This window comes from Scyliorhinus torazame, chromosome 4, assembly GCF_047496885.1.
Source record: "Scyliorhinus torazame isolate Kashiwa2021f chromosome 4, sScyTor2.1, whole genome shotgun sequence".
Lineage (NCBI taxonomy): Eukaryota > Metazoa > Chordata > Chondrichthyes > Carcharhiniformes > Scyliorhinidae > Scyliorhinus > Scyliorhinus torazame.
Genome location: NC_092710.1, coordinates 253,439,520 through 253,453,137, shown reverse-complemented (window position 1 = coordinate 253,453,137; position 13,618 = coordinate 253,439,520). Strand labels below are relative to the sequence as shown.

At 42.3% G+C, this 13,618-nt stretch overlaps 1 long non-coding RNA gene across 1 annotated transcript; it reads left to right on the top strand.

Annotated features, from left to right (window-relative positions):
* The first annotated feature begins 206 nt into the window (after positions 1–206).
* On the top strand, positions 207–9,449 carry LOC140410886 (uncharacterized). The gene is made up of 3 exons (XR_011940760.1): positions 207–1,594; positions 3,425–3,528; positions 6,858–9,449. It is a non-coding gene; the product is annotated as an uncharacterized lncRNA (long non-coding RNA).
* The last annotated feature ends 4,169 nt before the right edge of the window (positions 9,450–13,618 follow it).

Here is a 13,618-nt window from a genome sequence, read left to right as displayed (position 1 = left end):
GGGACTTCGGCCCATCCGGGCCGGAGAATCGAGCGGGGGGGCCCACCAACCGGCGCGGCGCGATTCCCGCCCCCGCCGAATCTCCGGTGCCGGAGACTTCGGCAATCGGCGGGGGCGGGATTCACGCCAGCCCCCGGCGATACTCCGACCCGGCGGGGGGTCGGAGAATGTCACCCCTGGATTTTAATTTTTTTTTAAATTAGAGTACCCAATTATTTATATTTTCCAATTAAGGGGCAATTTAGCATGGCCAATCCACCGACCCTGCACAAAATTTCTGGATCTTAATGACACCAAGGTACATGGGGATGGTTTTATTTAACTATGCTTATGTGTAGAGTGACCAGTCAGGCAAGATATCAGAGGTCTGTAAACTGGCATGGAATTGTATCTAACAAAAATAAATCATTTGGAACAGAATGAAAGGAAAAAGAAGGGCTTGAGGGAAAAACTAATTTGGCAGATTTTCATCTGGGCAGTAAACTGATGCAATGTGGTGCACATTGTAGAAACCAACTATTTTCTAATACACCTGATAGGTAAAAGATGGCTATTTAGCATAAAATATTAAGCCCCAGTTTTAAATACCCATTTTAAATTCACTCATAACTTCAGGTCATCTCAAAACATATAGCTTCAATAGAGACACAAAACAGCATGACACAGCATAATTCACTTTTACTGAGCTCCATTGTTCGAGGAAATACATTTGCACAACAGTGTGACATTAAAACACAAGCCGTACCAGATATCAATCCAAGGACAGGGCAGGCACTATAGCAACATTAAGGCGCGATTGTTCACAATACGGATAACAGCTAAGTCAGCAGAAGTCCAGTTTAAACTGGTCGTGATAACAGCACAGAATTGCATTTCATAACATGCACAAGTATTCAGACATGAAACATTTAAAGCTAATGTTGCACATTAAAGATTGACAGATAACCGTCAAATCAAACTCATTTGATTCTAACCCAAACCAATTAGGATGACTTAGAGGTGTAGATAGATGGCTAAAGACTGATATGATTTCCTATAACCGTGAAGGTCCATAATGCCATCTTTATCCAGATCATTCTATACTTTGATCTAAACTATTCGCTATCTCCATTTTTCACATTTCCACTCTAATTCTTGAAGTAAATGCAAGCTGTTGTGCCGTAAGCAAGAAACTATTTCTGTATTATTTTAAAAGTTAAATTGTGGACAAGTTGCTTCTCTTTAAGTCCTTTTTGCTAGCCGGACTTATTAGAGAATAAGATTTAAGTGACTCTCAATTGTAATCAAATAGAGGCAATAAACGATTCTTGTTTGCATCCGAGAAGTTTTAACTCAAATTTCTACTGAGTTTTAGTGTCGCAAGTTCCTCACTAATTCCGCATGGTAGATCTCTTACAACTGGCAAAAGGGGAGGAGCGTCGAGACGAAATTGGACAAAATCGGACGAAATCGGATGAAATCGGAGAGGTTCAGAAACCTTCGGAACAAGTCGGAGATGATCAGGGAGAATCAGAGGACGTCGGAAGGTGAAAGATTGTACCGCTAACGGAAACGCAGAAGGATGGAAGATGCAAAGAAAAATGGCTAAACTGGGGTAAGAAACATCTTTTTCACCCATTAAAAGTCTTAAAGCCGCATCAAGCACTGCTTCGACCCCTAGAAAGTACCTTTTTATAGACTGCGTTAATTCCATCGGGTGCCGGTCGTTGAAACTAAAACAAAATGGGACTGAAAGAATATCAAAAGTCAAAATTGTCAGTTAGTCAAGGAAAGATGTGTTTTGGAAGGTGAAATGAGCAATTTTCAATGACACTGCAAAATCTTGGCAGACAGTCTTGCAGCTCATACTTTAAATCAAAGCACAAAGGTGAATGTTAGTTCTGATGCTGGAGTAAGTACTCTGCGCAACACAGTTCCAACTCCAGTTTCACCTCCAAATTCAATTGCAGTTCCTCAAGTAGCTCCAATTCAGCAAGCAACCCCAGTTGCACAATCAGCTCCAGTTCCAAAGCAAAGAGCAAGTGTCAGTACTAAATCAAAACCTAAATTTCATTGGCCAGTTGATTCTGATGAAGAAAGTGATGAAATAAGCTTTCCTGGAATGCAAAATAATAAGTAATTCGAATAGCCTGTTTAAAACGTAAGCAAAAACGATGGGATATCTATGAGAACTATATTTGGCCACCATTCGGTACATGAGGTCACAGACCCTGAAAAAATTGACATATGGCCTAAAGATCTTCAACACCCAAAAGGGGTGGTTTGACCACATGGGAACAACTTCACAGATTGCAATCCATTTCCCATCTTCACCCATTAGATGGAGTACAAATTCTGTCGATTATGGTAGGCACTCGTGACAGTGCAACTCTTGGAGAAGAGGTAGAACTTGCCCTTGGAGATGACTTGCAAAATTTAGAAGCTGGTTGGCTAGCAGTCAAAAATTGGCTATTAAAATTTTGCCCTCCGAAAACCGATTGGTCTAAAATCACATCTTGCATTCAAAAATATACTGAAGGTATACAGGATTTCGAAGACAGATTTTTGCATGTCTGGATAGAACATTCAGGAATGACACTCCAAGATGAGACCGACACTTGGGACACAAGCACTTCAGGTCCAATTAAGACGGCTTTTATAGCAGGTATTAAACCTGAAATTTCTAATGCTTTGAATCTGATTTTACCAAATTGGGCCACAGCTGGTACATATCGCGAGACAGTTGACCGATGCATTCAGATAGATCACGGTATGCATAACCAGACAAACTATAACACTGCGGCTGCTCAAATTCAGCCTGCATTACCCGCTGCTCCAGCGGCAGCTGTTGCAGCCCCTGAAGGGATATCAGCAGTAACTACAACCTCCCCAGAAGCATCGGTGCAAGCATGCACCCTTGCTCCATTAGAATCACGTAAGAAAATGCCTTTTCTGCGGTAAACTAGGACATTGGATGGTATCATGTTATCATAAACAATGGCTCGAGTCAAGGGATGACAATGAAGTTTGCAATGATTCCTACAATACGTATCCACCTCGTGGCCAATCACGTAACACGCACAGACAAGAACACATCTTGGGTTACGTTCCAACAAGACATCCAGACTTGCATACAGGGATTCTAGACCCTCCCAGCCATTCCCACGTGGGACGAGCCGTATCCACATAGGGGCGCTCACGATGACGACAATGGCATGAACGAAATGCTAAACCGCTACACTCCAGCTCAAAGGCGTTTTATGTTTGATCATTCAGAAAACGAATCACTCTTGGTGATTCTTTCCATATTTCTCTACATGCACTTTTGGAACAGAAAAAGGATGGAAAAGAGTGGGAGGTTTTCATATCGATTTTCTTTTTGACACTGGAGCTGAACTTACCTGTGTTACTCAAAACTATGCTGCTTTATTTCCCCTAACTGCAGGAAACATTAACGCTTTTGCTATAGGAGGAGATTCTTTAATTCTGCGACAAACTGAGCCACTGCTTTTAGAATTTGGACCACATCAACTGATGGCATCAATTTGGGTAGGTCCGGGAACACAAGCACTTCTAGATATGGACATCTTATCTCAACTTAATTTCGATAATGGAAAAATCACCTGGTCCGTTAGACACATCAAAACAGATGAAATACAGAATCATCCAATTTGGGCAAAAGACAAAAATGATTGTGGCCTTTTAAAAATGGAATCAGTGACTTTCATGGGATCTGCTCCACCTTGTGCCAAACAATACCCCATTAACAAAACTTCAATTCAAGGCATTCTACCTATAATAAAACAACTTGAAGAAAGGGGTATTTTAGTGCGCATTCACAGCTCATCAAACAGCCCTGTAGGGCCTGTAAAAAAGGCTAATGGCACATAGCGCCTTACTATTACAGAAGGGAAAATCAATTCATTGTCAGAAAAGCTCCTTTAGTGGCAGATCCATCTACAATCTTTAACACCTGACCTTCAATGGTTTTCAGTCATTGACATGGCAAATGGTTTCTGGTCAGTACCACTAGCTAAGCAAGTGCAACAATGGTATGCTTTCACCGTTAATCAACAACAGTACACATGGACTAGCCTACCGCAAGGTTTTCACAATAGCCCAACTGTTTGCCACATGGCTATACAGAATCATCTCAGGCAACTGCCTGATCTGCCTTCCACCATTATCCAGTATGTAGATGAATTTCTGATAGCCTCCAATAATAAAGATGATCATGAGAAAGACGTATGAGTAGTCCTGAACCACCTCAGTGATAATGGTCACAAAGCTAGCTTTGCCAAAACCCAGATTTCCCAGGAAGAAGTTATCTACTTAGGTCAGAAAATATCCAAAGGCAAAAGCGAACTTACTCAGGACAGAACGGCTGCCATCAAAGCAGGTAAAGAACCTTCAATTGTTCAGGAAGTAAGATCTTTTTTAGGCCTGTGTGATTTAACAGAAATTGGATTGATTTATACACTCAGTTATCCCAGCCGTTAAATGATCTTTTAAAAGGAAACCGGAAATCAAAAGATTCAGTTAAACTCAATTAAGAGCAGAATCACTTATTTCTAAATTTGAAACGGGTCCTGTGTTCAGCACCAGCCTTAGGTATTCCAAACAACAGAAAACCTTTTACCATGTTTGTTCATGAAAAAGATGGTTACATGACTGCAGTACAAGCCCAGGAACATGGTGAAGAGTTAAGACCGGTTGGATACGACTCCCTTAAACTTGACAATGTGGCACTGGCATTTGGCAGCTGTTTATGAGCCATGGAAGCCACATGTCGAGCTGTAATGGCAACATCAGGCTTTGTCCTAGACCAAAAGTTAGCCATTAAATGTCCACACTCAGTCCATTCTCTTCTATCCATGCACAGAGAGAGTATCCCAAGTTACATCAGCTAGATGGACAGCAGTTTTGGAAGCTCCCAACCTATATTTTCACAGAGCCAGTCCTGTAAACCCATCATCTTTGCTCCCGCTTCCCGAGGAACAAAAGGGAGGAGAGGGAGAAGGGCATGACTGTGTGAAAATAATAGAGGAAATGGAAGAAGTACGCTTGGTAGAAGAAGAGCCACTACAGAACCCAGATTTAGTCCTATTCACTGATGGTTCCTCTTTTATTGACAAGGGTATCAGAAAAGCTGGGTGGGCAGTCACAAGCCCATACAAAATATTAGCCGAAGGAAGTTTGCCTCCAGGTACATCAGCTCAGCAGGCCGAATTAAAAGCACTAACAGAAGCATGTCATGTGGCAAGTGATAAAACCGCTAACATCTATGCTGACTCTAGATATGGTTTTGGAGTAGTACATGATTTTGGCCATCTGTGGAGAAAAAGAGGATTTCTCACAACAGCAGGTACACCGATCCAAAATGGAAAGGAAGTACGAGATCTTCTAGAAGCTATGGCCTTGCCAAAAGAAGTATCAGTTCTAAAATGTAAAGCCCATACTCATGAGGACACTATGGAAGCAAGAGGAAATGCTCTTGCGGACCAAGCAGCAAGGGAAGCTGCCTCCCAATGGCATAAGGAATTCAGTCACATTTACAAATTGGGAGTAACCACCTTTACATGAAATGCAGCATGATTGTACAAAGGAAGAAACATGGACATGGTTAGAATCAGGTATTCAGCCGTATGATGACAATATTTGGAGAGAAGTTCAAACTGATAAACCAGTCGCACCACAATCACTAATGCCATTCTTAGCTCAACAAATTAATTCATGGGGATATCTATCGCCTCAACCCAATGCCATGATATGCAAACATGCAACCAATGAACACTCAGAATAGGACACAACCAATGGGCAGTCAGGACATTCAGAGGTGGCATCACCACAAGAGGGCATGACATAAACACTATAAAAGGAATGAGGCACTCACACCCTGCCTCTTTCCACAGACAGACATCTAGAGAGTTAGACAGGGTTGATCAGCAGCATCACACCCCAGCACGTGGCTTAGAGCAAGCTGGTACAGTTAGACTGAGCTACTACAGTTAGATTAGCAGAGAGTCAAACTCATTTGAGAACTGTGTTAATAGTTCAATAAACACGTTGTACTCATTTCAGAGTCTGGTGCATCCTTGAGTTAAGACTGCATCAAGTAGCAGCCTGTGTTATCCGAAGCAGCATAATACAACAAACAAATGATGGATCGATTCCATTGAAGTTGGTGTGGTAAACGATTTTTTAAAAAAGCACAATTAGTATCAAACCATTGTGTAATCTGTCAAAAGAATAACTTGGGACCCATACCATCAATGCCTCAATTAAGAGCTCCTACTCCCGCAGGACCATTCCAGGATATACAGGTAGGTTACATCACCCTTCCTAAATGCCAACAATACAATGACGTCCTTGTAATAGTGGATAAATTCTCCAGATGGGTGGAAGCTGCTCCAGCTAGAAGAGTGACAGCTGCCCATACAGCCAAAGTGCTATGCAAAGATTTTATCCCCAGATGGGGAGTACCAGCTAGCATTGACTCAGATAATGGAACCCACTTTACAGGTGCTGTTTGTAAGGAAGTCTGTAGACGATTGAACATTGACTGGAATTTACACTGTCCTTATCATCCACAATCGTCAGGACAAGTGGAGCGTATGAATTGAACTTTGAAAGAAAAACTGTCTAAATACAGCCAGGAAGGCAGGAATTGGGTCCAAGCTTTGCCAATCGTATTATGCAGTATTAGAGCTACACCAAACAGAACAATAGACTTGAGTCCATTTGAAATCATCACAGGCAGACCAATGTCTCTGCCAGGAACTATTGATTTGCGGAAAGCAGACTGTCATTTAATGAGTGATACTTTGCTGACTTATTGTCAAAATCTAACAAATGATGTTAGTTCTGCCTCTCAACAGGTGTTAGCTGCGTGGGGAGATCCTCCAGAAGGTGGGCAAGGCCTGGTGCCCGATGAAGAAGTGTACGTCAAAAAGCTGCAAAAAGTACCTCTAGGATCGAAGTAGGAAGGACCGTTCGTAAACCTTCTCACCACCCAATCCTCTGATAAATTAAAAGGAAAGAATAGTTGGATCCACGCATCACATGTGAAGCATGCGTATAAATATTAAGATCTGTAAAATGTTTACTGTAATATTCATTTTCAGTTATTTGATTGGCTTTGTAAATGTTATACCAGAACTGAATAAGAACACATTCCTTTACACATCTAAGATATATGCTAAAAATTTCAACATTTCCAATTGTTGGGTAAGCATTGCAACCACTACTAACTCAGGAGAAGGTATTCCCTTCTTAACTATTCTCTTTAATGCTTCAGAAACAGCAGAATGCTACATCTAGCAAAGCGTCCCTCGCTCTGTAGTGGTCTGTTCTGGAGCATATTCATGTGAAAAAGGAAGGTACAAGACTTATTTACAGAAATTTATTCACTTATGGAAATCTGCAGGCTATCCACTAAACACCTTTTCAGGATGGCACCAACTTAAATATATCCCTAACAGAAACCCTCAATATATTAGCCTCCCAACTAATATTATGCAAAAAGGATCAATATCCCTCATTAGTAATCACTCTGACGGGATGAAAATGGGCAATAGTGTTTGTATTAATTATTTAGATGTTAACACAGCTTATAAATGTACACAAAATGTATTACAAAGAACTAAACGGTCCTCAAAAATGACAGGCACACGTAACATCACAAATAATAAAACATTCTCAGACCAGTGGTACTTAGAAGATATTTACTTATATTCTGCTTATAATAGGACTTACTTTATTTGTGATGATAGAGCATATTCTTGGCTCCCAAAATACTGGTCAGGGTCTTGCTATTTAGGATATTTAGTGCCTGCCATCCGTCATCTTCCTCATCTCCCTTATGTTACAGACCCAGCCACTCGAAGAAATAAACGTGCCTGAACATTACGAGATGCAATTTATGCTAGAGTTATTCCTTTCTATTGGGAAATAAGGGTGGAGAATAAAATGAATAAAGTAACGACCAGCATACAAAACTTAGCCGAGTACACCCCAGTGCCCTAGGTAAAATTTCTGATGAAATGCGCGCAATTCGAACCGTGGCATTACAAAATCGAATGGCACTTGACTATGTACGAGCAGAAAAATGTGGCACCTGCGCCCTGATTGGTGCGGAGTGTTGCACTTTCATTCCAGATAACTCAAAAGAAGTTAAAGATCTGGCATCATATATCCAAAAAGAAATCAAGAAACTTGATTCACCCCCAGTTATCTCTCTCTGGGATAAACTTTGCGGGTGGTTGGGGAACACTGGAATGTCTACAGTAAGAATAAACTTTTTCTCCTGTGTAGCAGGATTCATCATTTACATAACATACCAATGTATCAAGTGCATTAAACAAGTATTATTGTTGAAATGTTACTGATCAATCAATTATTTGACTGTATTATTAACATATTGTTAATAGATTAATACTGAATCAGTAGAATCAAATTCGATTAATTGATTGATTGTTATTTTATAATAATGATTCATTAAGAATTATAATAATTTTTGCTGAAATGCTTGTAATGCAATGCTTGCCCACTCTATTGTTTAAAACTGCAATGACAATATGAATGAATTATTCTTTGCGCTTTTACCTATCCTGTCGCATTAATTGTATATTTCATCTTATTGTGATATATCTCACTTATTCTTTTGATTTATCACAGTGGGGACTGTAGAAACCAACTATTTTCTAATACACCTGATAGGTAAAAGATGGCTATTTAGCATAAAATATTAAGCCCCAGTTTTAAATACCCATTTTAAATTCACTCATAACCTCAGGTCATCTCAAAACATATAGCTTCAATAGAGACACAAAACAGCATGACACAGCATAATTCACTTTTACTGAGCTCCATTATGCTGGCAAATACATTTGCAAGACAGTGTGACATTAAAACACAAGCCGTACCAGATATCAATCCAAGAACAGGGCAGGCACCATAGCACCATTAAGGCGCTATTGTCTACAATGTGGCTAACAGCTAAGTCAGCAGAAGTCCAGTTTAAACTGGTCGTGATAACAGCACAGAATTGCATTCCATAACATGCACAAGTATTCAGACATGAAACATTTAAAGCTAATGTTGCACATTAAAGATTGACAGCTAACCGTCAAATCAAACTCATTTGATTCTAACCCAAACCAATTAGGATGACTTAGAGGTGTAGATAGATGGCTAAAGACTGATATGATTTCCTATAACCGTGAAGGTCCGTAATGCCATCTTTATCCGGATCATTCTATACTTTGATCTAAACTATTCGCTATCTCTATTTTTCACTTTTCCACTCTAACTCTTGAAGTAAATGCAAGCTGTTGTGCCGTAAGCAAGATACCATTTCTATATTATTTTAGAAGTTAAATTGTGTACAAGATGCTTCTCTTTTAAGTCCTTTTTGCTAGCCGGACTTATTAGAGAATAAGATTTAAGTGACTCAATTGTAATCAAATAGAGGCAATAAACAATTCTTGTTTGCATCCGAGAAGTTTTAACTCAAATGTCTACTGAGTTTTAGTGTCGCAAGTTCCTCACTAATTCCGCATGGTAGATCTCTGACACACATCCTGTACAGAATTGGAAAATCAGATTCCAATTCACAATCTTCTCCATCAGAATACCACCCAGGAGATGAATATGTTTCCGTTAACTGCCAAAAAGAACAAGCATGCTGATTGAGCACTCTGACAGACTCCACAGTTTTGAGAACCTGTTGAAATTCAGTCACTTCTCTGAAAATATTTAAGATTTTGCTCTGAAGAACTGCAGAACTCAAGCAAAGAAGTTAACATTGCAGGAGGAAGTCATAGGTCCATTCTAAGTTGTACATAAGAACAAAATAATAATAATATTCTTTATTATTGTCACAAATAGGTTTACATTCACACTGCAATGAAGTTATGTGAAAAGCCTCTAGTCGCCACATTCCAGCGCCTGTTCGAGTACACTGAGGGAGAATTCAGAATGTCCAATTCACCTAACAGCATGTCTTTCGGTACTTGTGGGAGGAAACCAGAGCTCCCGGAGGAAACCCACGCAGACACGGAGAGAATGTGCAGACTCTACACACACAGTGACCCAAGTCAGGAATCGAACCTGGGACCCTGGCACTGGGAAACAACTGTGCTAACCACTGAGCTACAATGACTTAGATGGGGATGGATTCCAGTTATTAATTAAGACCTCTGTACTGCAAATAAGTCTAATAATTGGCATAAATGATTAATATTTTGTGGTTTCACATTGTGTCTCTGTAAATTGTGTTGAACGAGATCAGCTACTTGTAAAATTATTGTTTCTGTCTTTCCTCCTTCCCCAAAGGGAAGGTTTGCCATCGGCTTACAACATGAATTTCTCACTCACCTGAATGTTCTCCCTGTCTTATCTAAGGGTGCAGCAATGCTGTTGCATCAATGGAAACTGGCTTGAGTGCTTATTAGTGCAAAAATGCTGAACATGGAAAAGACTGACTTCAGGCTGAGTTGTGTTTGCATGAATTGCATTACAACTAGCCTTCACATTGATATATTGTTGTTCAGATTAGCTCTTTAGAAAAGGAAAATCTTGTCTGCTATGGGGAAAGAGCAGGAAGATAGGACTAATTGAGCAACTCATTCAAAGGGCTGACACAGTCACAGAATCATAGAATCTACAGCACGAACAGAGGCCTTTGGCCCAAACTGGTCCATGCCAAGCAAAAAGCCCATCGAAGCTAACCCATTTGCCTGCATTTGGCTTATATCCTCTAAACCTTTCCTATCCATGTATCTGTCCAAATGCCTACAGAATCATAGAATCTACGGCACAGAGACATGATGGGCTTGTTCTATGCTGTATGATTTTATGATCATTGCTAGACCTAAACATGGTATTCTTTCATAGAATGTGGAGTCGCTGGAAGGCCAAGATTGCCCTTATTGGGAAGGTGATAACGAGCCACCTTCTTGAACTGCTGCAGTCCCTGTGGGTACAGGTATAACTACAATGCTGTTAGGGAGGGAGTTAAAGAATTTGGACTCAGTAACAGTGAAGGAAAAATGACATAGTTACAAGTCAGCGTGGTGTGAGGGGAACTTGCAATTGGTGGCGTTCCCATGCATCTGCCACCCATGTCCTTCTAAAAACGTAGAAGTTGCGGGTTTGGAAGGTGCTATTGAAGATCTCTCAGTGAGTTGCAGTATGCATCTTTTATACAGTACACACTGCTGCCACTGTGAATCAATAGTGGAGAAAGCGCATTTTTAAGGTGGTGGATCGATTTCCAATCAAGCGGGCTACTTTTGTCCTGAATGGTGTTTTAAGTGTTGTTGGAGCCACACTCAAATCGGAAATTCAATTTAAGTGTATTCAATCACAGTTCTGACTTGTGCCTTATGGAAGGTGGATAGGTTTTGGGAGGCAAGTTACTTGCCTGATCATTCCCAGCTTCTGACCTGCTCTTGTAGCTACAGTATTTATATGGCTAGTCCAGTTCAGTCTCTGGTCAATGATAACCCCAGGATGTTGTCATTGCCTGACCCTAGCGTGGTGTGAATGCTACTTACCACTTATCAGTCCAAGCTTGAAGTTATTCAGGTTTTGCTGCACATGGACACAGGTTGTTTTAGTATCTAAAGAGCTGTGAATGAACATTTTGCAATCACCAGTCATATCCCGACTTCTGACCTTATGATGGAACGAAGATCATTGATGAAGCAGCTGAAGATGGTTGGGCTTAGGAAACTACCCTGAGGAACGTCTGCAAAGATGTTCCAGGACTGAGGTGATTGGTCGCCAACAACCACGACCATCTTCCTTTGTGATGGGAATGACTCCAGTCAGTGGAGGGTTTTAACCCTGATTCCCATTAGCTTCAGTTTTCCGAGGGTCTCTTGATGCCACAACTGGTCAATTGCTGCTTTGAAGTTGAGGGCAGTCACTGTCACCTCACTTCTTGAATTTAATTATTTTGTACATGTTTGGATGAAGGCTGTAATGGGGACAGTTGCTGAAGAGCCTTTGCTGAACCCAAATCGAGCAACAGTGAGCAGGTTACTGCTGTGTTAATGCTGCTTGATAGCACTGTTTGTTTTTTTAAACTAATTTTTATTATAGGTTTTCATAAAATATCAATAACAAAATGAGAAAGAAAAAAGAACACAACAGGGTTTAGTACAAAACACAATCTAAAAAAGCAACCCCCCAAACCTCTCCCCCCCTGTACCTAAATAATAAATTAACATTAACACCCCGACTTAACACAACAGGTGTATACACCCCCTCAAACCCTCCAGTGTAAATAACACAAACAAAAATAAAGTAAACCCCCCCCCACCCCCCGAGCTGCTGCTGCCATTGACCAATGTCTATCGTTCTGCCAGAAAGTCTAAGAACGGTTGCCACTGCCTAAAGAACCCTTGTACCGACCCTCTCAAGGCGAATTTCACCCTCTCCAATTTAATGAACCCTGCCATATCGCTGATCCAGGATTCCACGCTTGGGGGCCTCACATCTTTCCACTGAAGGAGAATCCTTCCTCTGGCCTCTTTCGCCTCCTGCACTCCCGGCTCCTCTGCCACCCCAAATATTGCGAGCCTCCAGCCCGGTCTGACCCTGGATCCTACCACCCTCGACACCGTCCTCGCTACGCCCTTCCAAAATTCCTCCAGCGCTGGGCATGCCCAGAACATATGGGTGTGATTTTCTGGGCTCCCTGAGCACCTAACACACCTGTCCTCACCCCCAAAGAACGAGCTCATCCTTGTCCCGGTCATGTGTGCCCTGTGCAGCGCCTTAAACTGTATGAGGCTGAGCCTCGCACACAAAGAGGAAGAATTCACCCTCCCTAGGGCATCTGCCCACGTCCCTTCTTCGATCTTCTCTCCCAACTCCTCCTCCCACTTACCTTTCAACTCCACCACCGAGGCCTCCTCCTCCTCCTGCATCACCTGGTAAGTTTCCGAGATCTTCACCACTCCCACCCACCCCCCCGAGAGCACCCTGTCCTGTACTGTGTGTGGCAGTAGCCGAGGGAATTCCACCACCTGCCGCCCTTACCTGTAAGTACCTGAAGATGTTCCCCGGGGGGGGAGCCCGTACTTCTCCTCCAGCTCACCCAAGCTAGCGAACTTCCCGTCCACAAACAGGTCTCCCAACTTTCGTATCCCTGCCCTGTGCCACCCTGAAAACCCTCCACCTGTTCTTCCTGGGGCGAACCGGTGGTTCCCCCGTAATGGGGTCCACGCCAAGGCCCCAAATTCCCTCCTATGCCGCCTCCACAGCACCCAAATTTTGAGGGCCGCCACCACCACCGGGCTCGTGGTATACCTCCTTGGAGGGAGCGGCAGTGGCGCTGTTGCCAGCGCCCCCAGACTCGTACCCACACAGGACGCCGTCTCCAGCCTCTTCCATGCAGCCCCCTCCCCCTCAATCACCCACTTGCGCACCACTGTCACATTGGCGGCCCAGTAGTACCCACAGAGGTTGGGCAGCGCCAGCCCCCCCCTATCTCTACTCCGCTCCAGGAACACCCTTCTCACCCTCGGAATCCCTCGCGCCCACACAAACCCCATTATACTCCTGTTAACCCGCCTGAAAAAAGCCTTTGGGATAAACAAGGGGAGGCTCTGGAACAGGAACAAAAACC